This window comes from Halichoerus grypus, chromosome 2 (genome assembly GCF_964656455.1).
Source record: "Halichoerus grypus chromosome 2, mHalGry1.hap1.1, whole genome shotgun sequence".
In the NCBI taxonomy this organism is placed as follows: Eukaryota; Metazoa; Chordata; class Mammalia; order Carnivora; family Phocidae; genus Halichoerus; species Halichoerus grypus.
This window is the reverse complement of record NC_135713.1, coordinates 193130224-193157023: the sequence shown is the minus strand read 5'-3', so window position 1 is coordinate 193157023 and position 26800 is coordinate 193130224. Positions and strand designations below refer to the sequence as shown.

At 40.1% G+C, this 26800-nt stretch overlaps 1 protein-coding gene across 7 annotated transcripts in view; it reads left to right on the top strand.

Moving 5' to 3' along the window:
- The first annotated feature begins 715 nt into the window (after positions 1-715).
- Positions 716-26800, top strand: part of KANSL1 (KAT8 regulatory NSL complex subunit 1) — a 178974-nt gene continuing 152889 nt past the window's right edge. For 5 of the 7 annotated variants that reach the window (XM_078065865.1, XM_078065866.1, XM_078065864.1 and 2 more), the window contains exons 1-2: positions 1396-1607; positions 2594-2731. The gene's annotated coding sequence lies outside the window, so the exon portion shown is untranslated. Of the gene's footprint in view, positions 807-1395; positions 1608-2593; positions 2732-26800 lie in introns of those variants that run through there. The other 2 variants (XM_036103100.2, XM_036103099.2) reach the window with 2 other exon arrangements.

The following is a 26800-nucleotide window of genomic DNA, read 5'->3' as shown; positions in this document are numbered from 1 at the left end:
TTGTCTGTCCCCCTGGTTTTGTGGCTTTGGAATTATTTAAAAGTATAAATCAATTAATTAAAAAAAAAACTGGAATCTTTGTGAATGGTACAAAAATCAAAAGATACAAAAGGATGGGCTGGGGAACACAAGTCTTCCTCCCATCTGGTCTCCTAGGCACTCAGTTCCCCTCCCAGGAGGAAACCACTGTTGCTAGCTCTTAGAGTGATTTTTGATTCCTTCTTATTTTTGGCTTTATCTCAAGTCCTTCCCTGTCTGTAAGATAAGTGCCCTTTCCTCTCCAGGCCCTCATGACCATATATGTGTTTGACTTTATATATAAGTATTGGTATGTGTATATTTTATGTACATACAAAAAATCTCCCCCTATGGCCTTCCGGCATCGAGTTTTCATCACGTCGCTTCCTGGATGAGGAACCTACAGGGGTGAGGGGCCGGGGTTGGGGGTGATGGAGAAGAGGATCTACAGGGCACTTAGGTAGGGGGATTTGAGTGGCAGACTGGTGGGAAGCTCTGCCGGGGTTCCTATTTCTATTCCTCCCGCCTCGGCCCCCCTTCCCGTCCTCTTGTCCATATGTCTCTCGTTTCCAAGAGCCGAGACAGAGACAGAGACAGCGAGATACACAGAGACTGAGACGCCGAGGCACCAGCATCCCTCTCTCCCCCCCTCTGTCCCGCCTCAGCGCTCTGACGGACATCCTCGATCAACCAATGGCGCTCACGATGTGCCCCGGAAGGGCCAATGGGAGACAGAGGAGGGCGGAAGATTCCCCGCCCCCACTTCTAGGCTTGGTTGAGCCGTGCAGGTAGGTCCGGGGCCGGGGGAGCCGCCGTTGGCACTGGTGCCCGGGGGGGTGGGGGCACGAGTCGGTAGGGGTGATGATGGGGAAGGGGAGGCGGCCCCGAGCGCGGGAGCCCGAGGGGGCGGCCCGGCCGGGAGGCGGGGGGCCGACGGGCCCGGGGAGCGGGCGCCGCCGAGGGCCCTGGAAGCGGCTGGGCTGGGGGAGCGGGGACGCGTGTGTGGGGCACCGGGACCCCCGCCCCGCGCCCACCCGCAGGCCTGGGCTGCGGGCTGCGGGCCGAGGGGTCGGGGGGCCTGGCTGCCCGGGGGCGGGCCGGGGCCGGGCCCGGGGCCGGGGGCGCCGAGCAGAGCCCGGGGCGCCAGGCCGAGCCGAGGTGGGACGGACCGACGCGGGGAGGAAGGGAAGCTGCATCCCGCGGGCCGCCCCTCCTGAGGCAAGCCGGGGCAACGGCCGCAGGCGCCCCTGCCCTGAGCCCACTCCCCGACTCGCCCCCGTCCTAACAATGGGGATGGGGCAGAAGGAGTCGCCCCACTGCGGGAAGGGGGGGGTAGGTTTGGGACTAGGGTCCAAGGCGGGGGGAGGGGTGGGAACTCGGGCTCTCCCCTTTCTCTTCTCTCCTTGGCTTTTGCGGTGGGGATCATGGAGGGGCTATTAAACCTCCTGAGACTTAGGTCAACAGTCAAACTCCTCCCCCCCTTTGCGCCCCCCAATCACCCCCAAAATCCGATGAGCGGTAAGGAAAGTGATGCCAAGTCTTCGAAGGAGAAGTGACAAGCGCATAGCAAGAACAAATCCACTCCAGAGGTTTTTATTTTTAATTTTTCTTAAAAACGAGGGTATTGTAGTCTTTGATTTTTCAAATTTATTTTACGGGGCAGGTTGGGGGGGGGGTGTGCTGTTATTTTTGTCCCTACTCGGGCAAGCCTCCATTTTAAGCGAAGCAGTAACTGGTTAAGCTGGAATTTTCATTCAGGCCTAGGACTTGAACAAGGATCTTACAAGAGGTCATTTAATCGTCCCTCCTTCCTCCACGCAAACTTACCTCCCTCCCAAACTCAAAATTAAGTTGTTTGGTCTGCTTTTAAAGATCTCTAGGAAGGAAGGGTCTTTTATTTGCTTGTAGCATATCAGACAAGAATAGATTTTCTTTTTCATGTAGAATGGGCTCCGAAACTTAAATTTAATAAAATTTAGGACTATCAGAATGGTCAGAGAGGTTTTAACTTATCAAATAAAATTAAATGTGGCAAGGGTCTTTTTAGATGGTCAATTAGATCACTTTTCAATAATGTTTTTGAAGTGCCCTGAATAGTCATTTTTTAATCAGGGATTTTGGTTTTCTGATTATTTGATAAGCAATTTTATATTATCTAAAACATGTGTTACACATTTAATCCACATTTTATGTAAAATATAGTTCTACATATACATGGAGATATACATAAACACATTTGCCCTTTTTTTTTTTTTTTTAAAGATTTTATTTATTTATCTGAGAGAGAGAATGGGAGACAGAGAGCATGAGAGGGGAAGGGTCAGAGGGAGAAGCAGACCCCCCGCTGAGCAGGGAGCCCGATGCTGGACTCGATCCTGGGACTCCAGAATCATGACCTGAGTCGAAGGCAGTTGCTTAACCAACTGAGCCACCCAGGTGCCCTTTTCTAAGGGGACTGTGGTCTCTACTTATAGGATGGTGATGCAAATAGTACTTTGAATTTCTGTCCTGATAGCTTAAAGTATTTGGTAATTCTTGATTAGTTTTTAGTCTAATTGACAGTCCTCTCTTTCAGATACCTTCTTCAAACAAAAAATTTTCCTACCTGCTCATACTTGGTGACTGAGGGATTACTAAGATTCCCTTCTTGCTCATTTCTGAGTATTGTCTGAACTCTTCTGACACTATGAATGCTATTTGGATGCCTCTCAAGGTAGGATGTGTTATTTTTAAAATTCAAGTTCTCATTTTATTTTATTTTTCTTTAGAATTGAGAATATTCGAATCCTTGAATTTGCAGTTCTTCAACCCTCTTACCTGACACTCCTTTCCCCTCCAAAAGTACTATTGTGTTTGCTTCTAGGACTGATTGGTTACTCCTTACTTTGTATTGCTACTGTTCTTGATTATTGGTGTTAAAGTATTAATGAAGTTCTTGAATTAACTTCCATTATAATGATGTGTTTACTTTTTAACTTTAAATGATGACAACCCACATAGTTGTAAAGTTCTGTTCCAGTCTCAGTAGGATGGATTGGCAATCAGACATCCAGGTCCACTTTCAAGCAGGTACTTAGAGTCATAGGTACCAGGGTGTGTCCCACTCTTGCAAATCTGTAGCTGATTCATATGTTATAAAAGATGTGTCATTAACCATTTGTTTACTTGAGACTTCATATAGTAGATTAGAACATTCTAAGACCTGTTGGTTTCTGTGTACAACTCTGTTGGAGAGTCTTCCTGCTGCCCCCTAGTCCTCTGCACTCGAATTTACACTGTTTTTTTCAACAGGTAGCATTTTGTGCCAAGTTTCATCTCACAGGATAAACTTCTTGGGCAGTGTGGACAGATGATCTTTAGATGAAAAAGCCCTCATTGATAATGATGGTTCTCCAGTCTCTTGCTTCCTTCCAATCTCTCGTAGAGAGGTGGCCAAAGGACTTTCCATTAGGACTAAACAGAGGGTAAAGCTTTACCGGGAGGGCGCAGGTTGCCTTCCTTTGGAGCTATATACTAGTGTAGTTAAGACTGTTGTGTGGTAGTCTGTCCTGTGGAATTCTAAGTTAACACAGTGAATAAATCAGCGAATAATGCAGTCTGGGTAACTTAAATATGGGACTGTGGGACATCTTTAGGTAAATGTAGACTGAATTCTCATCTTCATTTATGTTCCAGCTGCTGTTGTTGGATAAGGAGCGCTGTGCTTATATTAGTATAAAGGAAGCCAAAGTGACACAGTTTCCAGCCATTCTCCTTGTAGAGTTGGAGGGGTTGTGTGGGGAATCTAGCCAGACGTCCTGAACCCGTAAGAATTGAAGGACCTTGTACAAGAGTATTTCTCTTTGGTACCAAGTGTTTAGTGCCAGGATCTGGTGGCCCCTGTTATCTTTAGGAAGTAGGCAAGGGGATATGAATGGGTACTAGTTCTCTAGAAACCTAAGGAAATTGAGACCAGTATATCGTATTTTATTTTTTAGTCACCTTAGTTTTAACTAATGTATTAGGTACATAGAGGCGTGCTATTTAACATATATATGATGTTTAAGATTTAACTCTAGATCTCTGAATCTGGGATGTTACAATATAGTTCCACAGTAACCCCCAAAGTTGTACGAAAGGCCTCTGGCTTGGCAGGAAAACAGAATGGAAGTCAAGTGTTCCGTACTATGTGAGTTACCTACTTAAGAATTTAGTTATGTGGCTGCCTTAATTTTATGTTCCCCATCAATCCTTTGATCAGTGGGAAACCTCTTCCGAGTCTAAACAAATTTTTTATTTGCTGACATTTTCCTATTCCTTTTATTACCTTAAAAAAAAAAACAAAAACCTTGAAACTTGTTGTGTTGGAGACCTTTTGGGAGGAAAAGGGCACCTTTTGGGAGGAAGAGGATAGCATTGAATTTAAAGGATAGAAAATTAAAAGGGAGAGAGAACTTTATTCTCTTTTTCATTCTGAATATCCTTAAAATGTTTCTGAGATGTATTTTCAGATTACAGCTGCTTATTTTTAAGTAAAAAAAAAAAGGTAGATTAATTAAAATGTATACTTTGGAACCAAAACATTCATTTTTTATAGCTCTTACTCTTCGTTTCTGCTCTCTTATTTCAGAATGAACTCTAGTTCTATCATGTTAGACCTGAGTATTGCTTGTTTCCATGAGTATAGAAAATAGTGCCATTATGCACCCTTTTCACAAACCAAAGTACCAAAGGAAAGATAAGTAACAAAGGCAAAAGAACTCCAAACAAACACTCCTCAATTTAAGGCACTGTTGTTTTTTTTTTTTTTTAGATTTTTTTTTTTTTTTTTTTTATCAGAGAGAGAGAGACAGAGGCGGGCAGAGGGAGAAGCAGGCTCCTTGCTGAGCCAGGAGCCCGATGTGGGACTCGATCCCAGGACCCTGGGATCATGACCTGAGCCGAAGGCAGACGCTTAACCGACTGAGCCACCCAGGCGTCCCTAAGGCACTGTTGTTAATTACAAATTCCCATGGAGATTACTTACCCCTTTCCATATATTAGGGATCTACAGTTTTTTCATTGCTAGCCATGACTAAGCACTATGATGTTCCTAAGTCCAGTTGTCAGGGTTGGGGCATGGGTGAGATGGAAGATGAACAAGGAGGAGGAGGAGAAATGGGCAAGCCGGAGAAAAGAGCAAGGAGAAGCTGCGGTAGCAGAGAGAAGGGATGTATGGGCTCTGGCATGTGCTCTGGTGCCACCATCACTTCTCAGGTAGCTTTCTGGACTGCTGATTGCCCTGAGTGCTAGACTGAACGGGGATGGAAGGCAAGTAAAAAAGTATTCTTTTTTTTTTTTTTAAAGATTTTATTTATTTATTTGACAGAGAGAGGCACAGCAAGAGAGGGAACACAAGCAGGGGGAGTGGGAGAGGGAGAGGGAGAAGCAGGCCTCCCGCGGAGCAGGGAGCCCGATGTGGGGCTCGATCCCAGGACCCTGGGATCATGACCTGAGCCAAAGGCAGACACTTAACGACTGAGCCACCCAGGCGCCCCTAGTAAAAAAGTATTCTTGACAAAAGGACAGAATTAAAATGTAATTCAATATGATATGGAGAGGTCTCCAAGATACATAGTGAAGTGATAAAAGCAAGATGTAGAATAGTGTGTGTCGTATGTTACCCTTGATGTTTTTGCCGGGGGTGGGGTGGGGGGGGTGGGGGGGCGGGAAGGAGAAAAGGAAATTTGTATTGGCTTGGTATATATGCATTAAAAAAAACTTCAGAAGAATAAACAAAATGGTGACATTGGTTACCTGTTAAGTCTAGGAACTGGGTGGGTAGAGAACAGGGTGGGAAGGAGACTTCTCACTGTATTATATTTTTTTATACTTTTGATATTTGTATCAGAATTAAAAAATTTAATACAAAATTTAAAAAACCCTTAAAAAACAGTATTTCGGTCCTTACATCTCTTCTCCTCCAGTGTCTGGAAGTCAGAAATAAATAGCCAGGGCTACCACTGAGAGAGCACAGAGCCCTTGAACAGTGGCAGAAGGGTACTGTCACCTGGGACACACAGTCTCCTGAGAGCTTGAAGAATTTTGAATTTATAGATGTGTATTTCTAGGATTGAATTGGAAGGTCAGGCATTTAAAATTTTTACTTGCTCTCAAAGTTTTAGTAAAAAGATTTTCATTGTTCACTCCCTCATGTTGGCAATTAGATACACTATCATGTTCTTGGTTGTGCGATCTTGGGCAATTTCTTAATCTCTCTGAGATTCAGAGTCCTCCTTTGTATTAATATTAACATTTATTTCACAGGATTGTTGTGTATATTATAGCTGTAAGGGACATGGTATCTGGCTTAGTGAACTACTACAGTTATGACAGTAATTACCATTAATAATAGTTCCTTATAGCCTGGTGGTAAGAGTGCGGGCTCTGGCTGATGTTGGGCAAATTCCTTAACCTCTTAGAGCCTTGGTGTCCTCATATGTAAAAAGGGCATGATCCTAGTATCTAGATCCCAGGGTGGACTTCAGGAGAACTAAATGAGTTTGTTGCTGCAAAATGCTTCGACTGACACTTGGTATGTGCTCAGTAAACACGGGCTGCTAATTCTCTTCGTGACATCTGTTTGCCAGGGCTCCCATAACAGAATGCCACAGAGTGAGTAGCTTACAAAACAGAAACGGGTTGTGTCTCAGTTCTGGAGGCTAGAATCTGAGGGCAGGGACATGCTCCCTCTGAAGGTGCTGGGGCAGGATCTGTTCGGGCCTCTCTTCCAGCTTCTGGTAGGTCCTTGGCCCATGGCCACATGACTTCAGTCTATATAGAGTTCTCCCTGTGTGCATGTCTTTGTGTTTAAAATTTCTCCTTTTTAAAAAGGACAACAATCATACTGGATTAGGGCCCACCCCAGTGACCTCATTTTGACTTGATTTCTTCTGTAAAGACCCTATCTCCAGTTTTGCTATACTGGGCATTAGGAGTCCAAAATATCTTTTTTGGGGACACAGTGCAACCCATAACAACATCCAGTAGCCTTGTCAGCTTCACAGACTTAGGTTGCTCAACATGGGGACCCTCAACACCTGTACGTAGGAAATGAAAATTTTGGTGCAAATTAGTAACATGATTTAAAGAAGTAGATTATTTCCTTAGGCTTCTAATGGATTTATCTTTATTATGTATAGATTTTTGTTGCCATTGAAACTTTAGATTTATATAAAATCAAAACTTTACAAGGTTAGATTATTCTTTTTTTTAAGCTATCAGTAAAATTCCAGTTTGAAAAATTAGGGTCAAAATTACAGTCTTGTTCTCCGTGTCTCATCCTTTGTGGAAATTGATAGAACCTTGGGATTTCTTTAATCTGTAAGAATTGGGCCCAGATGTCTGTCTCTAGGGGTTTGGGAGCTAAGGCTACCCAATGGGGAATTAACACCCCCTTGCCTGTGTTTTACATGCAATCAGATGCCGTCTTTGAAGAAGCTGGCATGGTTAGCTTCTAACATCTGGCTTCAAATTGTCATTTTTGGGGGAGACAGTATGGGTCACCCCCAGAAATAGCAAGACCTCGAGGCAGTTCCTCCTGTGGCCTAATTTGGTCAGCCCTGTGCTTCCATTCCTTTCCTGTTTGCCATTAGGGTAAAGTTCAAACTTTTTTTTTTTTTTTAAGATTTTATTTATTTGACAGAGAGATAGAGAGAGAGCACAAGTAGGCAGAGTGGCAGGCAGAGGGAGAGGGAGAAGCAGGCTCTCTGCTGAGCAGGGAGCCGGACGTGGGGCTCGATCCCAGGACCCTGGGATCATGACCTGAGCCGAAGGCAGCCGCTTAACCGACTGAGCCACCCAGGCGCCCCAGGTTCAAACTTTTTAATGTAGTGTACAGACCCCTGATGATCTCGCTGCTGCTGACCTTTCTGTTTCGTTTTTAAGCCTTACCTTTCACCACTGACCTATACCTTTGTCTGATGGTTTCCTTCTCCTGAAGCTTCTAGTGTTAAGAGTTAAACAGCATTTAGGTGAAAGTTTTTCTAAAGGTATTGCATGCTTCTCTGCCTCCTTAAAGAAAGCACCCTGCACAAAATTTTATCTTTTAAGAAGAATCTAAAATTATTAAAGATCCTCACTATTCCTCACAATTGCTCTACTGGACTGAACTATAATGTGCCTTTGGAGACCATAAAATATACTCTATAAATGGACTAGTATGTATGTATTCTATACTCTTGGGTTATTCTTTTTTTTTTTTATTTAAAGTAATCTCTGCACCCAATGTGGGGTTCAAACTTAGGATCCTGAGATCACGAGCCACATGCTTGTCTGACTGAGCCAATGAGGTGCCCCACTCTTGGGTTATTCTTTATATTCTTTTGTCTGTTATCATCTACTTTCTTGCTCTCCTACCTTAGTGTCAGGCAATTATTGTCCTTGTTCCAGCCTCCAGCAGCTCTCCCCTCTCTTTTAATGCTTTCTTTCTGTAGTAGGCCCTACAGGATACCAGCAAACTAAGCTTATATAAATTATTTGCCACGGAAAGGTAAATAGATCTTTAGTGATGACTGGAGGGACTTTTCTATGGATAAAATACATGAAGAATGACAATTTTCTGGCAGTCTGATACAAAATGATACAGTTTGCTTGTGTGCATTTTAGGGAGAGGAAGGGTCCGTTGCTTTCATCAGATTTTTACAGTGGTCTGGGACTGTTCTAGATAAATACGGGTTATGAAATTGCTTTGTGAGTTGTCATCAGAGGTCAGTTCCTAAATTCCTTCTCCTAGCTCCCTACCGTGAAGTGGAGTTCATAGTGTTGGGTAATTGTTTGGACTATGGGAGGAAGGGCCATTCAGCTAGGTCAGAGAGTGCTGACCAGGCCGGGGCAGAGCACCAGAGGTAGGGGCTGGCATTGGAGAGAGAAGTCAGGTGGAGGGTAGGAGAGCAGCGCTGGGCTTTGTTGGCCCGTTTACTCCAGAGGACAAAGGGAGTAGCCATAGTAATTCTGGAAGCTCAGAGAATATATGCAGGTACTTGATTTGAAGAAATTGAAAAAAATATTTTTTAAAAATTATCTTTTTATTCTGAACAGTTTAGTGATTTAAGTTTTTGCTAGATTTTTTTCTTCCTTAAAAATCATCTTGTGAAACGTTTGTAACCTAAATCATAATTTGGTAAGTGAGACAGCCAGATGAGAGTGAAAACGGGTAGAAGAGTCAAATAAAAAATTTAATTAATATTATAATTCTAAAAGCATCTTATTTGTGGGGGCTTCTTTGGAAGTTAAACAGCTGCCTTCCTTATAAAGGAAATCACCCTTCCCCCAGTGACTTTGCCTCTTGGGTCAGAGAGCACACAAAGCCTGTCAGGAGAGAAGACCTCTTGGGCCCATCCCTGTGTCTCTCTTTGTCTCTTCCCATGCTAGGCGCACCCCTCTGGCCTCTTGAGCTATTTTCTTCCTCCTTGTAGGGACCTCTGGCTGTCGGTTGTCTCTTTTCCCAACCAATTTTCAACCTCCTATTCCCTGATGGCTCTTGTCTTTCAGCTTATAAATACACTCAAGTCTCTTTCACTTTTTAAGAATACAAAATCCCTACATTACAACCGTTGGTCCTTTGGTAGCTTCTACCTATGTGTACCCTTACAGATTCATCCCTGTTGCCCCATTCAGAGGATCCCTTTTTGTCCATATCTTCTGAGGCTTCCTCGTAGTGTCTGGCACTGTGGACCGTGCCCCCTGGCTGTGGTGGCAGTGGTCCCTCCTGGCTTCTTGTCTTCATTTCTGAGAAGCAACGTAGAAGGGTGATACAGAACATACACTCCGGATCCAGAATCCTAGATTCACATTTCAGGCCTGCCACTTACTGTGTGACCTTGGGAAAATAACTTAACATCTCTATGCCTCAGTTGCTGCCTCTAAAAAATGGGGAAAATAATAAAAATAATAGCACTTCCCTCAGAGGACTGTTGTGAGGAGGAAATGAGTTAATAAGTGAAAAGCGCATGGAAAGGTGCTTGGCACAGTCAAGTACAAACGATGTGAGTGCAAGCTCTTTCTGTCATCATTGTCCTCTCCGGCTGCCCTTTCTGTTTTCTTTGCAGACTTTTTTCGTCCTTCACATCACTGTTTGCCTTACCTTGGCCCTCTCTCCTCTTAACCTCTGCATTTCCTGGGGGACATCTTGGAGAGGTTTGTGTCTCAGTTTCCATCCATATACTGATGATTTGCATCTGTGTTTTCTCCGGCTCCACATGGTCTTAGCATCTCTGATCCCAGCTGCCTCCTGGACATCTCCACTTGGTTGTCCCATGTTTATTTCAAGATGACCTAATCAGCTATTCCCCCAAGTGCAGCCTCTTCCCCTCTTTATGTCCCTGTGAGTGGTACATTCACCCACCCAGTCACTCAAGTCAGGATTCCTTCTTCTGGCCCAATGGTTACCATGTTCTTGAGATCCTAATTCGTAATGTTTCCTTAGTCGCCTCTACTTCTCTCTCCTGAGTTCAGACCTTTGCCACCCTTTGCCCGCGTGAGCTCTGTCGCCTTCTGATCATTCTACTTGACTGCCTTCTGTTTTCCAAGTTGCTGCCGTAGTGATCCTTGTAAAATGTCGATCTCATCGTCTGATCGTATGCCTTCTCCCCCTGGCTTACCTGGCTTTCAAGGTAGAATTCAAATGCTCTTGGCAAGTATCCAGGCCTTGGTGATGTGGCCTCGGCCAGATCATCTCTCTCCTTCCTGAGCACCCTGCCCTTGATGATGCTGACCTGCTGGCAGTTCCCGCTGTGCACCTGATTGCTTCTTTGCCCCTGGGCCTTCACACGGGCACTTGCTTCTGTTTAAAATGGCTTCCGCCCCTGGATCTTTAATAACAGGGATGATAAGAAGAGTAACAGCATGGTAGCTGACACTGCCAGAGCTTCCCGTGTACACAGGCGTCGTCTCTGGGTGTGTGTGCACGCGCCTGGCACTTCTGTCGTACGGGGGTTGCAGGTTGGCTTCTCTCCCCCACCTAGTCTCCAAGTCCTTTGAGAGTAGAGGTCGTGTCTTACCTTTTATCGTCACTGCTGGCCATGTGATGGCACTGAGTGAATGTGTGTTGAACGAGTGGTCTAAGGACTACATTGCCCAATCTGTGAGGTAAAGTACATCTTTAGGAGGGTATGAGTGGAAAAGCTGAGTTACTCACATCTATTCACCAGTCCTGGCCTTCCCCTTTGGAACCGTAGGACTCAACCTGTTCAGTGTGAGCAGCTGTGTAGCTTGGAATAAGGATTACAAGGAAGTTTTTGGTTTGTTTTTGCTTTAAATTTCCAATGAATGATGAAGGGCATAGGTGTTCTCGTTTTCTTAGTTTTGCTTTTGAAAAAGAGGCCAATTTGTTGACAGCCCAGTGTCACCTGGTAATTAGAATGTTTTCACATTATTAGAATGAAGTATAGGGAAATGAATAGTATTTAGGCTTACGATGTTCCAACCGGGTAGTATATTTGGCAGTAAACTGATTATAATTTTGGAATTCTTTACTAGTGATCAGATATCCGTTCCTTTTTCATCACTGTTCTGTTGAGTTTAGACACATACTGTTTTACCTTTTATTATTGTATATAAATTGTGTTTTTAGCAACAATCCAGAATATGGACAAGCTTATACGGTTGACTCTTGAACAATGCAGGGGTTAGGAGTGCCAACCCTGTGCAGTCGAAAATCCACATATAACTTTTGACTCCCCCACACTTAACTACTAATAGCCTACTGTTGACCAGAAGCCTTACTGATAACATGAACAGTCGATTAACATGTATTTTCTATGTTACATGTATTCTATACTGTATTCTTACAATAAAGTAAGCTAGAGAAAAGAAAATGTTATTAAGAAAATCATAAGGAAGATAAAATACATTTACAGGACTGTACTATATTTATAGATGCTGTCAGTTTACACTGCCTCTTTATAAGATGAATCATGTGTCTATCAATATCTACATCAATATTGTCTTTTATGACACAAAATACTGTAGATGTTATATATGTTACTGACACTAGACATCAAAAATTAAAAGATAATGTACAGTCTGTATGTGTAAGTTTTAATAAATTTTAATTTTTTATAATTTGTGTATATTTTATGGTAGTGATAAAATAGACTAGTATCTACATACATTTTATGCATTCATGATTTACCAAACATTTTCTTAATTTTTTTGATATTCCTAGACTATGTGGTTCATCTGCCAGTTTTTTCAATTGTCGCAAATCTCCAAAAGTTTTTCCAACATACTTATTGAAGAAAATTTGTGTATAAGTGGTTTAGCGCACTTCAAAGCCTTGTGCAAGGGTCAACTCTTAATTGTAGTCTGTGGTTTATTTTTATCTAGGTCTTAATCATATAGTAATTTTTGGCCAGCAGGGGGAGCTGAAGCCACTGATACGTGACTACATCTCAACTGGTTTTCAGTTTGTTCCAGCCAAAAGAAAGGAAGATACTGCATCTAAAACTAATGATGTACTTACTATATGTTGGCCAACTGAATTTAAATTAAAAAAAATAAAAAATAAAAAAGTAAAGAAAAGCCTTACGGACAGAGAACTAATCAAAGTTCACAAGGAAGAAATACAATTGCCAAGAGGCATATGAGAAACATTTTTATTCTGATAAGTAATCAGGAATGCAAAAATGATACACTCTTTTCTTAAATTTTTAAATTTTTTGAGTAAACTCTATCCCCAATGTGGGGTTTGAACTCATGACCCCAAGACCAAGAGGCATAAGCACTACCGACTGATCCAGCCAGGTACCCCACATGGTATTTTTATTTTAACCTATCAAATTGGCAATTGAACTGTGCTACCAAAGGTAATACGGGGACAGTCTCTGCAATTACTAGTTGAAGTATGCATTGGGCCCCATTTTTCTGGAAGTATTTTGGCAACTTATATCGAAAACCTAAAGATGTCCTTTAACTTAGTTTTTTCCACTTCTGGGCATACACCTTTAGGGGAGAAAAATAGAGATATATAGAAAGATTTGTGAACAAAGATAATTGTCATAGCATTATCTATACTAGTGAGAATTCAGCATAAACTTAAATGAGCAGCGAGATTAATGGATACATTATGGGGCGCCTGCCTGGTCAGTCAGTAGAGCCTGGTCAGTCAGTAGAGTATGAGATTTTTGATCTTGGGGTTATGAGTTTGAGCCCCATGTTGGGTGTAGGTAAAATCTTATAAAAAAAAATAGGTATGATATGGCATATTTAAGGATGGATGATGATACAGCCATAAAATAATATTTTTGAAGAACTTTTAATGTCTTAGAATGTTGACTATTTGATAAATGAAAAATTAAGGATACAGAGCTATATAAGGATTCTAAATGTATAAAAGATAAAGAAAAAATATAAAAACATGTATACATAAAGAATGAAAGGAACTATAGCAACAAACCTCACTGAGCCTATTAGACAAGGGTCATCAGCCAATTGTTCTGTCACTAAGGGATGTTTTGAGGTGAGGCATTGTTACCTTATAAGCTGTTAACCCCAGAAACTTAGGGCCCCACCTAAGATGTCACTTCTATCCTGTAGGACCCCAGAATGGACTTAATATACATAAATTTATGCACTCCTTAAGTTTTCTTCACCCTAAATACCTCTTGGTGATAACACATTCCACACATTTCTTTTTTTTTAATACTTATTCAATAATTATTTTTTTTTATTATGTTCAATTAGCCAGCATATAGTACATCATTATTTTTGATGTAGTGTTCAAAGATTCATTGTGTATAACACCCAGTGCTCATCACCACACGTACGCTCCTTAATACCCATCACCCCCTCCCTTTTGTAACCCTCAGTTTGTTTCCCAGAGTCCAGAGTCTCATGGTTTGTCTCCCTCTCTGATTTCTTCTCATTCAGTTTTCCCTCCCTTCCCATGTGGTCCTCCGCACTATTCCTTGTGTTCCACATATGAGTGAAACCATATAATAATTGTCTTTCTCTGCTTGACTTATTTCACTTAGCATAATCCCCTACAGTTCCATCCATGTTGATGCAAATGGTGGGTATTCATCCTTTCTGATGGTTGAGTAATATTCCATTGTATAGGGGCACCTGGGTGGCTCAGATGGTTAAGCGTCTGCCTTCGGCTCAGGTCATGATCCCAGGGTCCTGGGATCGAGCCCCACGTCAGGCTCCCTGCTCAGCAGGGAGCCTGCTTCTCGCTCTCCCTTTGCCTGCCACTCCCCCTGCTTGTGCTCTCTCTCTCTCTGTCAAATAAAAAATTAAAAAATCTTTTTTTTTTTTTAAAGATTTTATTTATTTATTTGACAGAGAGAGCGAGCGAGAGCAGGAACACAAGCAGGGGGAGTGGGAGAGGGAGAATAGGCTTCCCGCCGAGCAGGGAGCCCGATGCGGGGCTCGATCCCAGGACCCTGGGATCATGACCTGAGCCGAAGGCAGACGCTTAACGACTGAGCCACCCAGCGCCCCCAAAATAAAAAAATCTTTAAAAAAAAAAATATTCCACTGTATATCTGAACCACATCCTCTTTATCCATTCATCTGTTGAAGGACATCTCGGCTCCTTCCACAGTTTGGCTATTGTCGACTTTGCTGCCATGAACATTGGGGTGCCACACCATTTCTTATCTGTTGTGGAAAAAAAGACTAGATTTTCAACTTTAAAAGCTTAATATATTGTACCAAGGTGTGGTGAATAAATTAGTATTTTTGTCATATTTATATATTTTCTGATTTTGATCATAGTGCTCCTTAGCTTTCATGTTTCTCGGTTGAAGATGATGATTTTAAAATGTAATCTCTGGTGAAACCTCCTTCAGCCTCTTAGTCATTCCATTTACATTTCTTTGGATCCTTGTCAGCATTACTTTGCCTTTCTGGATTTATGGTAACCAGTCAGAACTACATTTCAGATATAGCTAAATCGTGATTTGTTAGAAGGATAGGAAAATATGTTCTATTTATAGTCTTTTCCTTGTTGTTGTCAATAGAATTTCCAACCACCCCCCATCCCCCACCTTTGCACAGAACATCACAGTCTTTTTAGAGGAACACTCTATAATTATTCAAAATTTCTTTTTTGGGGGGCACCTGGGTGGCTCAGTCGTTGAGCGACTTCCTTCGGCTCGGATCATGGTTCTAGGGTCCTGGGATCGAGCCCCGCATCGGGCTCCGTTTGGCGGGAAGCCTGCTTCTTCCTCTCCCACTCCCCCTGCTTGTGTTCCCTCTCTCGCTGTTTCTCTCTCTGTTGAAAAATAAAATCTTTTAAAAAATTAATTAATTTTAAAAAATTCTTTTTTTTTTTTTTAACTGTAAGCCATGAATTCTTTAGGTACAACTTGGGTTTTTTCCTGTAGATGCCTTACTTTCCATTTGTCCATGTTGTGATACCTGCTGTTTTCCTGTCTGCGGTATCTTGGCTTTCTCTAGCTCACTGGGCTCTTAGAGCTGATGCAGGGTAAGAATTACCTTCTTAGTTAGGTCTGATGGTTAGAAAGCTTGACCTTATGTTGAGTTGAAATGTGCCCCTCTGCAGTTTCCACTTTGGGCCTAATTTTGTCTACACAGGAACTGCCTAGAGCAACTCTAGTTTCTCTTCTGCTGGACAGATCTTTTAGGTATTTAGACAACTTTCATGCGTGCCAAAGTATTCTCTAAGCTGAAAATGAATCCCTACTTTTTGTAAATGTTTCTCATTTGATACACTTAAAAATCCTTTCCACCTCTCAGTTCCCTTATTTTTTCAGCTTTGTATTATTTCACTATCAGGAAGCTCATCATTCCATCTGCAAAATGGGGAATTTTCTATGTCTTTTAATATAATTTATTCAAATGTTGAATATAGCATTTCCAAAATGTTACCTAATTATCAGTCTTGTGCTTATACTTCTTCATTTGGGGAAGTGCCTCGGCACCCACCATAATTTTCTAACTTACAACCTATTTATGATAAATATTCTCAATTTTGTGGTCACTTAGGTTTTAAAAAAAAAAATAACCTTTTACTTAGAATCTTGTCAAGACTTTTATAAAAGCCCACATAAATCATATTCACATACTTACTTTCTTCTTAGAGAATTTGGGTAGACTGGTATGGTCTTTTAGAAGCCGTGATGTCTTTTCCTCAGAAGGTTATTCATGCTGGTATGTCTTCTGGTCCCATCTTCTATTAGAGATTTGCCAGTTTGGCTGATTTAAAGCTTGCAGCCAGAACCCTTCTCTTGAGTACATGGGAGTTATATTGATGGCATGTTTCTGTTCATTTTTGTTCAGCAAATATTTATTGAGTGCCTAAATATGCCAGGAGTTGATCAAGGGGCTGGATAAATGTTGATAGGGGAAACAGATCTCGATTCCATCCTTCTGGGGCTTATAGGAGGTCAGTCCTCTCATAAAACAGCCAGTTAAGTTCTGCCCTGCAGTTTTATAATTTTATACTCACCTTGTTTTAAAATGCAGTGAATACTTTGGGATTCCATGACTACCTAACATCTGATATATTAGTTTGGAAGCATCTGGTTTTTTTTAATGGTGAATTTGATTGGCTATCAGTGATTTATATGCTTTAAAGAGTAATTTAGAAATAGGTTTTTCTTCCTCATGTCTTCCTTGGTAAATATTGAAGCAAATTAAAGTTATCAGCTATCAGCTGTCTTGCTTTTATCACTGTTTATACCCTGTTTATCAAGTGACCCATCCAGTATTTATTTGGCATATTTTTTAAATATATGTATTTAAACTACTTCTTTGTGGCTTTGCATTTTCTTGCAAGGTTTTTTGTTTTTGTTTTTAAAGATTTATTTATTTTAGAGAGAGTTAGAGTGTGTGAGCATGGGGGGGGGGGCAGAGGGAGAGGGAGAGAAAGTCCTAAGCAGACTCTGCATTGAGCATGGAGCCTGAATTGGGGCTTGATCTCATGACCCTGAGATCACCACCCCAGTGGAAACCAAGAATGGGGCACTCAACCGACTGCACCACTCAGGCACCCCTCTTGCAAGGTTTTAATTGTTGTTTTGCCTACATATGTCTTAGTGCTCCTGATTAGCTACAGTTTACGGTCTTTTATAGCTTTTCCTCATTTTTGTTGTTCTATTTTGAGTAAAGTTTTTCCCTTCTTCCACCTACCCCTCCACTCCCCTCCCCCACCCCCACACTAGTTAGCAATTTAAAATTTAAACATTTTAAAAAATTTGGGTTGAGCTCCTGACTTTTTTAATCTCTCGCACTCAGTACAGTACTATAAAGTCCACCTCTATGTTTTGTATTACTCATTTGCTTCTTAAACAATTTTAATTATAACTAAAGTCTACACTTTTTTTCTAAAATTAGGTAACCATATAATACATTTTTTTTTGATCAGCACATGTTTTATGAATGTGTTTAGGATAGAAAGGGGTGGGCAGAAAGGAGAGGAGGCAGGAAGGTGAAGGTATTCATATAAATATTTTTATTTTTCTCTCACTCTACAGAATGTTGGTTGGGTGTGTTTTGTATCTCTGTTACCTATGGATCATGTATGTCAGTTCATGATTATAATTTAGAACCAAGTTTTGTTATATGTGTATGTTGTAGGTTCTAATTTTTTTTTAAGATTTTATTTATTTAAGAGAGAGCAAGAGAGAAAGCATGAATGAGGGGAGGGGCAGAGAGAGAAGCAGACTCCCCACTGAGCAAGGAGCCGGACTCGGGACTTGGGACTCGATCCCAGGACCCTGGGATCATGATGGGATCATGACCTGAGGCGAAGGCAGATGTTTAACCAATTGAGCCACCCAGGTGCCCCTGTTCTAATTATTTTTGAGAAAGCATTATTGTATTACTTAAAATTTTATCAGTCCCTCCCAAAGTTTCGTGTTGGTAAACATATAGATTGTTGAACCCCGCATTACTGTTATTGTTGTAGTTTTCAAGTTTCTGAATCCTTGAGCATTAGAGTTGCAAAGAAATCTTGATTTAAACTAGTCAGGCTCCCTGACATGTTTTCTACATGAAGAAACAGAGTGGTGCTGCCATTTGCCCAAAGTCACATAGCTACCAAGTGGCAGAGCTAGAACTTGAATGCCAGTTCAGCATTAATTTTATCAGTCTGATGATTATGGGGATAAACTTAGATGATAAACACATTTATATTGGATCATATGCAAAAAAAAAAGAATCGTTGATTGATGGGGGAGAAAAACAAATGATTAATCTGGCTTGGAAATGAGTTGACTGATCAGCATACTTTTTTGTTCAGCACATACTCTACCTCTCAGATCCTGTATCTGTGGATCAGGGTATCTTCTTCATACTCTGGATAGTGCTGGGGATGACAATGCCACATTTTTTCTCTTTGAACTACCCATTTATAGAAGCCTTGTCAACCATCTGTTATAAAATTCTTAGGGCAGAGTATAATATCGTTGCTTTTCTTTAAGCTTTTAAAATAGTAATCCATGGGGCGCCTGGGTGGCTCAGTCATTAAGCGTCGACCTTCGGCTCAGGTCATGATCCCAGGGTCCTGGGATTGAGCCCCACATCGGGCTCCCTGCTCAGCGGGGAGTCTGCCTCTCCCTCTCCCACTCCCCCTGCTTGTGTTCCCTCTCTTGCTGTCTCTCTTTCTGTCAAAAAAATAAATAAAATCTTTAAAAAAAATAAAATAGTAATACATTCTAGTCCTATCTCATTGAAGATAACCTTTCCAGTAGTAGGATTTTGTGTTCTTGAAACTCTTCCCTCACTGATGTTCTAGTTTGTATCTATCTATAGGTAACTGTTTGTATTGCTGACATGTTGGGTCTTCCTCATTTCATTCTCATATAGAGTTAATTAGAGTAAGTTGAGTTTGATGGGAACCTCATTTTTTGCTTGTGTGTATTGCTGGTAATGAGTTTGCAAGTGTTACATGAAGGCAGATTAGTGCTCTGAGGTAATCTCTTAAGGGGAAATAAAAGAATTATGGCTTGCCTTTTCTTGAGATTTTTGCAAGTGGTTCAACATTTTTTTTTTTTTTGAAAGTGAAATTGTTTAGAAATTAAGTATTATTTTGGCTCCATCCATTTTTTTTACAGCTTTATTGAAATACATTTCACATATAAAATTTACCCATTTAAAATGTACAACTGTTTTCTTTTAGTGTATTGACACGGTTGTGCATCTGTCACCAAAATCTAATTTTAGAACATTTTCAACACCCCATAAAGAAACCCCATATCTGTTAGCAGTCACTCCCTATTCCCTTTTGTCCCCCAGTCCCCTACAATCACTAATCTTTCTGTGTCTGTAATTTGCCTATGCTGGACATTCATATAAATAAAATCATACAATATGTGCTCTTTTGTGACTGGCTTCTTTCACTTAGCATGTTTTCAAGGTTCATCTATGTTGTAGCATAGATCAGTACTTCATTCCTTTTTAAGGTCAAATAATATTTCATCGTATAAATATGCCCCATTTTGCTTATCTGTTCATCAGTTGATGGACCTTTGGGTTGTTACTATCTTTTGGCTATTATGAATAATGCTGCTATAAATATTCTTGTGTAAGTTTTTGTTTGGACACCTCTTTTCAGTTCTTTTGAGTATATACCTAGGGGTAGAATTACTAGGTTATATGGTAACTCTGTTTAACTTTTTGAGGAACCACCAAACTGTTTTCCAAGGTAAGTACACCCCTTACATTCACACCCGCAATGTATGAGGGTTCAGTCTCTCCACATCCTTGTCAACGCTTTTAACCATCCATCATTTTGATTATAGTCATGCTAGTAGATGTGAAGTGGTGTCTCCCTGTGGCTTTGAATTCATTTTCCTGATGACTAATGATGAGATGTTTACGTGTGCTTATTAGCTATTTGTATATCTCTGGAGAAGATTTTTCTGTCAAAAGTTTTGCCCATTTTTTAAACTGGATTGTCTTTTTATTATCGAGTTATAAGAGTTATAAGACAGGGGCACCTGGGTGGCTCAGTTGGTTAAGCGACTGCCTTCGGCTCAGGTCATGATCCTGGAGTCCCGGGATCGAGTCCCGCGTCGGGCTCCCTGCTCAGCAGGGAGTCTGCTTCTCCCTCTGACCCTCCCCCCCTCTCATGTGCTTTCTCTCTCTCTCTCTCTCAAATAAATAAATAAAATCTTTAAAAAAAAAAAAAAAAGTTATAAGACAAAGGACTTATAACTTTGTCACGTATGATTTTCAAATATTTTCTCCCATTCTGTAGGTTATGTTTTCACTTTCTTGATGAGATCCTTTATTTATTTTTTTAAAAAGATTTCATTTATTTATTTATTTTTAGAGAGAGAGCGTGCGAGTGGGTAGAGGGGCAGAGGGAGATGGAGAGAGAGAATCTCAAGTAGGCTCTGTGCTTAGCAGGAGTTTGATCTCACAGGGCTTGATCTCACAACCCTGAGATGGTGACCTGAGCTGAAATCAAGAGTTGGATGCTTAGCCGACTGAGCCACCCAGGGGCCCCTTGATGGGGTACTTTGATGCACAAAACTTATAATTCTCATGAAGTCCAAGCTACATGTTTTTTCTTGTACTTTGTGCTGTATCTAAAAACCATTGCCTAACCCAATATAATGAAGATTTTACTCTTGTTTTCTTCTAAGAATTTTATGATTTTAGCTCTTAGATTTTGGTCTATGATTCATTTTGAGTTAATTTTTGTGTAAGGTGTGAGATAGGGGTCCAACTTCATTTTATTGCATGTGAATATCCAGTTGTCCTCATACTGTTTATTGAAAAGACTATCCCTCTATCCCCTCTTGAATTATTGTGGCACCCTTGTCAAAAATCAGTTGACTGTAGGGCACCTGGGTGGCTCAGTCGGTTAAGCGTCTGCCTTTGGCTCGGGTTGTGATCCCAGGGTCCTGGGATCAAGCCCTGCATCGGGCTTCCTGCTTAGCAGGGGGCCTGCTTCTCTCTCTGCCTGCCACTCCCCCTGCTTGTGCTCTCTCTCTGTCAAATGAATAAATAAAATCTTAAAAAATAAAAAAGAAAAAGAAAAAATCAATTGACTATAAATGTGAGGTCTTATTTCTGGACTCTAACCTATATTTTATTGATCTATATGTTTGTCCTTATGCCAGTACCACACTTTCTTGATTTCTATGGCTTTGAGTTAGTATGAGTCCGCCAACTTCATTCTTCCTTTTCAAGATTGTTCTGGGATTAAATTGAATCTCTAGATTAATTTAGGGGGGAATTGCCATCTTAACAGTGTTAGGTCTTCCAATCCATGAACATGGGATGTCTTTCTACTTAGGACTTCTTTAAATTCTTTTCACAGTTTTTGTAGTTTTCAGAGTATAAATTTTAATACTTCTGTTAAATTTATTTCTAAGTATTTTATTCTTTTTGATAGGTGGAATTGTTTTTAATTTCATTTTCAGATTGTTCATTGTTAGTGTATTGAAATATAATTTATGTTTGTATAGTGATCTTGTATCCTATAATATTGATGGACTTGTTTTTTTAGTTCTAATAGTTTATTTGTTGGTTCCTTAAGGATTTTTTATATACAGCATTATGGTATGTAAAAATAGATTAGTTTTACTTTTTCCTTTGTAACCTTAATGCTTTTTCTTTCTTTTTCTTGCCTAATTGCCCTGGCTAGAATCTCCAGTACAATGTTGAATAGAAGTGGTGAGAGCAGACATCCTTGTTTTGTTCTTGATCTTAGAAAGTATTTGGTCTTTCTCCATTAACTATGATGTTAGCTGTGGTTTTTTTGTAGATAACCTTTTGTTAGGTTGAGGAAGTTTTCTTCAATTTCTGGTTTCTTGTGTGTTTTTATCATGCAAGGGTATATTGGACTTCATCAAATGCTTTTTCTGCATCAACTGAGTAGTCATGTGGTTTTAATTCTTTATTAGTATAATGTATTGCATTCATTGACTTTCAGGTATTAAACCAACCTTGAATTCCTAAGATTAGTCACACTTGGCAAAGGTGTACTGTCCTATTTATATGTTGCTGGATTCATTTGCTAGTGTTTTGTTGAGGATTTTTATATCTATATCCATAAGGGATATTGGTCTGTAGTGTTTTGTTTTGAAATATCTTTGTCTGGTTTAGGTATTAGGGTAATAACAGTATTATCATATGAATTGAGATATGTTCTTGACTTCATCTTGAAATAATTGTTGTTTAACTTTGGACATTCGTTTAGCAGTAGTAAATTCTAATTGCTTAATTAATGAAGATAATAGTTAATATAACTAATGTTTAAGAAATGATGTGCTATTGAATTTGTGGCAGTCAGAAGAGACCTAAAAGCTTCCCCCCAGTGCAACAGAAAATATTTGAGAGTGAAAGGAGGGATGCAGAATTAAATACAATTGGATTAGGTCACAGATTTTCCTTTTCTAGAATTCTGCCTATCCTAGATATTCAGGGTAGAGGTTCTAAGTCCAGTACTTTAGATCTTCACCTCTTACTTGGTTTCCTTAACTTTGGTTTTATTTTGGGGTAATTGCATTGTTACCTCATTCTAGTTATGCCATAAATAATACCCAGTTTTAGCGTTCTTGGGGGTGGTTTAGGCAAGCTTCACAAAAGGGATCAGAAGAAAGTGTAATTGGAAGCAAAAGCACTAAAATTTTGCTAATTGTTCTCATTACTTCTTAGCTTTGAATTTTTAACCATTTAAAATGTCAGTGAATAGAAGGGATTTTTCTTGGCTGCCACGTAACTTATGAGGGTGACTCAGTAGTTTCCTCTAGCAGGTACTACAGTGATTAGCATCCACTAGGACCTCAATAAATGTTTATGAATGAATAGGAAAGAATGTTAGGGCTTTAAGGGGATATTCAGTTTTACTGAAAATCAAAGAAGGTCATTCAAGGCAGGAATATTAATATTACTGTTGTCATATTATAAAAACTTAATGACTTAGCCTAAATATTACCAGCAGGATCACATTTTGATATTGCCAGTATAGATATAATAAGAAATGTGAGTTTTGCCCCCTCCCCTACACAGAAAGTTTTTTTCTTTTTTATATCACAGAAGATACAGTTTCATTTAGCAGTTAAAAAAAAAACTTTTTTTTATTTCTGTTTGTTCTTCTAGTTAAAGTTCATTTGGGACAAGTTTTCTTAGATAAATTTGTCTAAATTTGATTGTGGGAATTAATTTGGAATATGGCTGAAAATACTAAATACTGTATTCTTTTTGTCTAATTCAGAAATGAGAAAAGGTTGTTGTTAAGGAAATTATATATGATTTCTTAGTAAATGAGTGACAGAGATAAGATAGGGACTTTAGCATTTCCTGAATTCTAGTCATGTTCTTAGTAGCTTTTGGTCTCATTTATAATATTGTATCCACAACAATTTTTACATTAGATCTTTGCAAGTTTCATTATTTGTATAGAGGGAGTATATTCAGGATTTTGGGGGGATTGCATATTTATCTATAAATGATCTAAAGCAGTGTTTTTCCAACTTTTCCTTTAAAGTACTCAGTCTGGGCGCCTGGGTGGCTCAGTCGTAAGCGTCTGCCTTCGGCTCAGGTCATGATCCCAGGGTCCTGGGATCGAGCCCCACATCGGGCTCCTTGATCAGGCTCCTTGCTCAGCGGGAAGCCTGCTTCTCCCTCTCCCACTCCCCCTGCTTGTGTTCCCTCTCTTGCCATCTCTCTCTCTGTCAAATAAAGAACCTGACCTGTTCCTTTAAGTGGTTGTATTCAGTTGAATTTTAGTGCTATCTTCTGAATTATCGCAAAATAAAGTACTTCTTGATTCAGGAGTGCTTTCAGAGTTAACCTGTAACTTTAGTTATTGTTCTTATTACTAACACAGTTAAAACACGAGGCTGTCTAAGATTAGTTTTTCTTCTCAAGGTGAAATGATAAGGTAACAACTTTATGTAAATTTGGGAGTCTATCTCTAGTATGAAGAAGAAAATTATCTTGTTTTTAGGTGGGATTGAAACTAAGGAATGCCATGCTTTCTTATAATACTTTGCCATTTACAAAAGTTTTTTACATGCCTTAAGTTGTTTAATCTTACTGAAAGTTTGCTACTGGACTGAGTACATAAGAATATATATTCGGCGGGGTGCCTGGGTGGCTCAGTCGTTAAGCGTCTGCCTTCGGCTCAGGTCATGATCCCAGGGTCCTGGGATCGAGCCCCACATCGGGCTCCCTGCACAGCAGGAAGCCTGCTTCTCCCTCTCCCACTCCCCCTGCTTGTGTTCCCTCTCTTCTGTGTCTCTCTCTGTCATATAAATAAATAAAATCTTAAAAATATATATATATATATTTGGGGGGCACCTGGGTGGCTCAGATGGTTAAGCATCTGCCTTCGGCTCAGGTCATGATCCCAGGGTCCTGGGATCGAGCTCCTGCATTGGGCTCCCTGCTCGATGGGGAGTCTGCTTCTCCCTCTCCCTCTACTGTTCCCCCTGCTTGTGCTCTCTCACTCTGTCAAATAAATAAATAAAATCTTAAAAAAAAAGTATATATTTGGAATCAGTCGAGACCTCCATTTAATGAAAAAAAATGGATTTCTGAGCCTTTATAGTCATTGTAATCACGGTGAGGATTTTCTTTTACTTATATTTGGCTAAATCTTGATACTTGTGAAACTGTGAAATAGGTAGTATTGTTTGGGTTTAATACTTTTTATCACGCTTGTAGTTCTTATCAAGTGAGTAGCCTGTTTCTGTTGAGAGGCTGGAACTTCTCTGAAAGGCAGATGATGCAAGGGGGAAAGTGAGAATTGGAGACTGACCTCTGATCTCAGCGTGTCCTTCTGCTGTAGGGCTTAGGGCAGAATCCTAACTGTTCTCTCTCGGCCTCATCTCATTTTTGCATTAATAAAATTTGGAGGTTTAACTAGATGACCTTCCATATTCCTTCTACACCCAAAATTCTTTGATTTAAATTTCTTACCATTGGCTCACTTCATTCTGGCTTTCTACTTAATATTTAGATGGTGAAATATTAACATGAGAGCAAGCACCGATTTCAGTTTTAAAGATGTTTCTTTCATGATATAATTTAATGTTGTCTTAAATAGATTGATGCATTCATTTCTGTGATATTTGGAACAGGGTCTTGAGCTTAATAGGTACTCACTAAATTTTTGTTGAATGAATGCATTTTATCTTCTTATGTGGCTTTAGATTTATAAATGTAAATAATCTTTTTCAGAATTAGAATATGTTTTTAGGGAGCTCAAAGTATTTTTATTGGTAGTGTTATCTGAGTTTATGAATGAAAACATTGTTTGCCAGAGTAGGTAGGAATTTGAAGTTTGAATTAGGGAAGAGGTGCTGACCTTAGCTTGTATTTTAACCTTCTCAATTATTAACTTTGGAAAATAGCTTTAATAGTTAAATTTATGAAGTAGGCACTACAATCTCCTTTTTCCAGAGCAGAAACTGGGGCTTATAGGTTAAATACTTTGCCCAGAGTAACACAGCTGGCAATTCATGGAGGCAGATAAAATCTAGGGCTACCCCCGCATCCTATACTCTTAGTTACCACACTATACCTTTTATTCTTTTTTTTTTCCAGCAAATTCTTACAAAGTGCCTCCTTCTGCAAAGCTCTGGACTAGGTCCCGTGGATGTAATGATGCAATGATAAATAACAGAAACTGGGACCCTATTTGTTTGAAACTAAATGGTTTAGGACGTTCTCTCCTGAGTTTTTTATATATATAAAGATTTATTTATTTATTTTAGAGAGAGAGCATGAGCACAAGTGGGAGGGGCAAAGGGAGATGGAGAGAGAATCTCAAGCAAAATCTGCCCTGAGCTCTAGGGGGAGCTCGATCTGATGACCTTGAGATCACGATCTTAGCCACAACCAAAAGTCAGATACTTAACAAACTGTACCACTCAGGCACCCCCTGAGTTAATATATATTTTTTAAGTGCAAAACAAATTACCCCCTTGTCATTTTGAGATTAGTTTGGACATATGAAGTACTGAATTTGTGATAGAAGGTTCTGCTTAAGAATATCTGGCTTGTTAAGAGATAAATGGTGGGGAAGTTATTAGAGAGTGTCTTCTTGGAATATGTTTATTGTACAGGTGAGAGTTATAAATCTGAACCATAGTTCCTGCCTTTAAGGGCTTTCAGGCAGGCTTCAGAAGTAAGACTGATATATGAAAACAATCTCAAAGGAATTACAGAAAGCATTTAATCAAGATCAGGGTAATATAGTGCCAGTTATCTATATTACTGTTAAGTATGTAAATGATAATAGTGGTCTGGTGGAACATATCTTGAAGGAAAAATAAGTGGCAGTATATTGGGGGAGAGGAATGAACAAAGAACGATTGTGAGGAGGGATGGTCCTCTTTTTCTAGGCGGAAAGAAAATATAGATAAAGACATGGATGGATACAGAGTTGTGTATAGAAGGGAAGGACTTTGCTGAAGAATAAATAAGGTTTTATATAGTATGATAATATGAATAATCAAAGTAATACAGATATTCTAAAATATGAGAAATTAATTAGAATTTTTTTGACTTTAGGTATAGAAAAGCTAACTTAAATTGGCTGAAACAATAAAGAAATGTTTGTTGTTACATTGTTCTCATGTAGCTGGAAGTCCAAAAGTCTTGCAGATGTCAGGATTATTTGATGTAATGGCTTCATGCTGTCACCAAGGACAAAGGTTCCTGCCAGCTCTCCATTCTGCCCTCTTTGATGATGTTGGTGGCATCTTTAGGCTAGCTCTAGGGGGACTGTAGCATTTTGAGGTGTCATGTTTAGCAGTCTGAAGAAGAGGGAACTGTTTCTCTCATTTCGTCTTTAGGAATGAAGAAGCTTTTCTCACAATTCTCTCTTGCAGGC